Below are 4838 nucleotides of genomic sequence, written 5' to 3' on the forward strand. Positions count from 1 at the left end.
ATACACAGGACCTCTGGGGGTAATATGTGGTCACCAGCATCAGAATGTTGAATCCTCTTGGTCCTGTGCATTGAGGGTGGGGCCCTCAGGTGGGAGGCCAGATAACCCACCTGGGTTATCAGGTCTGCAGTGTTTAGGTTGGTGGTGTGTGTCAGAGAACATTCATATAATCACCAGCACCCAAAGCTTCCCCAGAGAACACTGCATGTAAACAGAGGACTAATGTTATTCACTGTCTGCTGTCAGTGGTGTTAATGTTGTGGCTGAGTGTATACATAAGAAAACATTTCCATGTGCCTGGACGACTATTAATTTTGCACTGAGATGATGTTTATCCCTGCTGTATCAGATTGTATAAACATTAGCAGCAACATGATGTGGGGGCAATTAACAAGCAAAAAAAAAGTGCATCAGTGCATGTCAACTGTTCCTGCAGTTCTGCGTTCACACTTTCTATATTACCTCACGCTTTTTCCCTCTGTGATGAGGTACTGTTTAACCACAGCTAATAGATGTCCGCTTTTCAAGTTCTACTTCTCTTTCTTTCTCTTGTTATATGCTTAGAATCTGTCAAAATAATCACTTTTGAGTATTATGTCACAAAATCTCTCTTTTCTTTGTAAAAATTAAGGAAACTAATTAACCCCAACCTTTACATTAAACCACAGCTAGCCTGAAGAGCAATATCATAGCAGGATGCGTGCTTTTGGATATAATTTGGCAAAGGTATTTTTGTTGCCAAAAGAGCATGATTATGAACTAATTATTCATTTCTTCCTCACTGTTTTCCTCCTGATCTAACACTGTGGGTCAGTGAGGTGTGGGTGGAAGCCAACAGTCTTGTACAGCTCCATAACTTGCTGCAGCTCCATATGGTCCTGTATTTGCTAGCCTCTCCCACTTTTGAGCTATCAATCAAATGTTAATGATTTGATGATGTAAATCCCCCTCGTAACTAAACCATGCCCACGTATTCACCTAGAAATGTCGTGACAAAATTGAGACAGAGCAAAAAACTTCAGTTTGAAGAATGTCAGAAGTGTTTTTTTCAAGACACTCTGCTGTGTTGCGTGTGGTTTTCACGGAGAGAACATCACACGCACTTATAGTATATCTCACAGAGCTGCTGTGGTAGTTACATTAAGCTATAAAAGACATAAAGTGAGAATTTCACTGATAAGCAGAGGAAGCTGTGGTATTCAGATAAGCGCTCGGTACCTGATGTTATATACGGTCGAGCTTTGTATCATAAACTATCCATGTCAAGGACACGCGATGGGATCACAATGCTATACCAGAGAGATTAACACAGCCGGGACATGTGTTAGCTTAAGTTATGATAACCTTGTCATCTTGTCAGGTCTGTAAACTTCATCACCATTTATATTTCATCCCAGCACCGGGGAAGCCAGCAGTTAATAGAGATTTAGACCTTCAGTGAATCCTTATCTGCTCCGCTGCATCTCACAGCAAAGTATTCCCCTGCTGTTCGCTTGATTTGCCTTTTGTCTGAGAGCCCTCATCATATGTAATAACTATAGTGTCTGATGGTAATTGATGGAAGGATATCATACACCTATCACCGTAAAATTATCAGCTGCATAGCATGTCCTAAAGGAGGACTGAATTGATATCTTGGGAGTGCTATAAAACTTGCTCAATAAACTGAGAGTAGCCTACTTTACTACAGAGACGCATAAAGTCCTTATAGGAATATTATGGGGATATTATATAACATTATTATAGGGCTTAGTTGTTTTGAAAATCTTAGTATTTTCAGATTAATAACCACAAGGGGAAACAACAAATGAATCGAGGTCCTAATACAGAGCTCAAGTCTTTCATCAGACATGAGTATGAGCTCCATTCGGACAGAACAGCAGGACAGTAGTGTTGAGAAGGTAGTCATGGCAACAGCATGTCTGTGACACAAAAGCGCACACACAAATGCCACTCTGTCCACACACAGACACAAGGACATATATCTAAATTCCATTTCAGCTCAGTGCTTTATGGCAACACAAAGCACATTCAGAGCAGTTTTTTGCTGATAAAGAGAAAAAATGGAAAATGACTTAAACACTGTTATGTCACTCCTGACTGTAGATTATCCATCTTACGGTCATTTTGCTGATGAATGTTCTAAAAAAAAGTGTTTTTTACAGTTTGAAGGCAACTGATTTTAAACAAGTTCTGCAATTTTAACGTCATGTTTGTAAAATGATATTGGGATTGCTGTGTAATTGCATGTAATTGTGTGATAGCTAGACTTTAAAAGCAGAAGGTTTAAGGCAGAGATTAGGTGCCAACCAACCAGGGTTTTATTTTACCCACAGCGAACACACGGTAACAATAACCGCTTTACCTTTCTGTGTAAAATAATGTGGACCAAGAACAGCATGTGGTCCTGAGAGCAGCAGGACTTGATGGACACTGACAGTCCAATATAGCCTTCCACTGGCAATGATTTCTACCTCGACCACAGTATATTCAAAGCTGCCCTCCTCTGACCTCAAAACACAAGAAACACAACAAATACGTTCAAATAGATGTATCCTACACGACTATAAAACTGTCTTCATGGTGTGTTCAAAGCAACAGCAAAGATGCAAATAAACTTAAATTTGTTTTATTTGTGTACATAATTTTTGATTTTGATTTTTTCAACAAAATAGTGTGACAGTATCAAAAAAACACCAAAACTGCAAATCCCTTGACCAACACTATACCTGTAGGTCTTGTCCTTGGTAATTAAAGTTCTGACCAAATAAATTCACATGTCCAAACCGCAAAAACTGACTATGATTTCTTGGCAATCTTGGCAATTTAAATTCATTTCACATCAGTTTGACTTTAAAGTCGTCCCACCCGCTCTAGCTGTCCAGCCACAAAGAGCCCAAGGAGTAAAGGAACCCAGAATCATTGGAGTAAAAACTCAATTCAGTCACACCTGAGTTGAGGTAGCCTCTCAACACCAGACTGCCATCTCTTTTCTATCAGGGTCATTTTGAAAGTGGCAATGAAGCCTGAATTTATCTGGCAGGCCACACAGTCTCTCTCCAGTTACACAGGGCACTTAGCCAGTCCGGGCAGAAGAAAATGACTTCGCCCTTTTTACCCCCACACACTTGACAGTATGGTCGGGCTCGGCTATTCGCAAACAAAAGAATTCTTGTTCCTGTGTCTGATGTTGTGCCTAGAGCAAATAATCAAATCCACTGAGACAACAGCAACATTAACCAACTTAACGGAAGCTATATCCAAGTCTGTATTTGATAATTACCTCATTATTTTATCAGTCAGCATGAGAGCTGGTAAATATATGAACTGCATGAATTCTGTAACTTTTTTTTTTGCATTATTTACCAGTGTTCATCAAATGATTGCTGTATAGAGCAGCCAGCTTGACTGATGGATCTTCCACTCCATCATGGGTAATGGGGTAGACAGTGGGAGGGGGGCTAAACAGGGTGGTAGTGCTGATGGAGAGCAACACCAGGGGCCAAGGTTGGATCTAATACCATTTATTTGAGTTTTTATGAAGCGGAAATCTTGTGCAAAGGTGCTTGACAGGAGTCATTTGGTGCTTGGTTTTCAATCACAGGAACTAAACAGAGATGGGGAACAGTGGGAGAGGTGTAATAATTCAAGTCAACATGCTTTAAGTGCCATAAAGACATGATGTGCAGTCACACTCTGTGATCCTTAAAGTTAATCAATATCTATATATTTTATATTAACAATGGATCAACTGACTATGTGTGCTGTGAAAGGTGTTGCTCATATGAACTCACAAAGAATTATAACTCAACCCATCAGGCTCTTTCAGATTTACGGAACCTTTTAGCCTCCGTTAGCTTATCGTTTTTCTTTCTGGCTTGTTAACTCTGCTCATCGCTCATTATTAATAGCGGCAGGTAGCTGATACACCCACTGTACACTACCAACTCAGCACCAAACAGACAGAGTTAGCACCTTGCTAAAGAACATAGTGGAGCATTTAGCAGCTAAGCAATATTTATCAAGAGCTGGTAGAGACCAAAACAGAGCCTAAATGAGTGAATGTTGGATTTACATCTGTCAGGTTGATGCAATGATGACACTAAGATAAAACTATTCATCTTAGCTTGATCCATCACAACTTATTTTCGGTGTGAGCTCAGAGACAGGCTTGCTGAGATTTGTTCCAGATGAGCAGGACCGCTCTGCCAAACATGCATACTGTTTCAATGAATATTTAAAGTAACAATCTTGAAGATTTTAATACAATTAAACATTAAATCAATAGCTGTCACTGAAGGGAGTACTGATGAAAGTATTGCAATATTTAAATGGTTGCAGCACCCCCAACATCTCAGTGAGGTAACCAGCTCTGTGCCCTGCTGTTTACAGAGTCATGCCATGTGCAGCATGGAATCAGATCACAGTTGTGATCAGAGTGATGGGAGAAGGAGAGTTACTGCCTGACTTTTGGCAACACATTCTCATCCCAGCTTGTTACATACATCAGTGCTTTGTCGTAAGTGTCCAGATGCACAAGGTATCCTTTTGTTCTTGTGCAAACACTTGTTTAACATAAAACAACACTTTGGTTAGACACAAAAACTATGTCGAATCCCGGTCTGGGCCCTTCTATGTGGAGTTTGCATGTTCTCCCTGTGCCTGCGTGGGTTTTCTCCGGGTTCTCCGGCTTCCTCCCACAATACCAAAAACATGCACATTAGGTTAATTGGCTACTCTAAATTGCCCGTAGGTGTGAGTGTGAGAGTGTGTGGTTGTTTGTCTTTGTGTGTTGGCCCTGCGATTGACTGGCGACCAGTCCAGGGTGAACCCCGCCT

Source organism: Scatophagus argus, chromosome 21, assembly GCF_020382885.2.
Source record: "Scatophagus argus isolate fScaArg1 chromosome 21, fScaArg1.pri, whole genome shotgun sequence".
In the NCBI taxonomy this organism is placed as follows: Eukaryota; Metazoa; Chordata; class Actinopteri; family Scatophagidae; genus Scatophagus; species Scatophagus argus.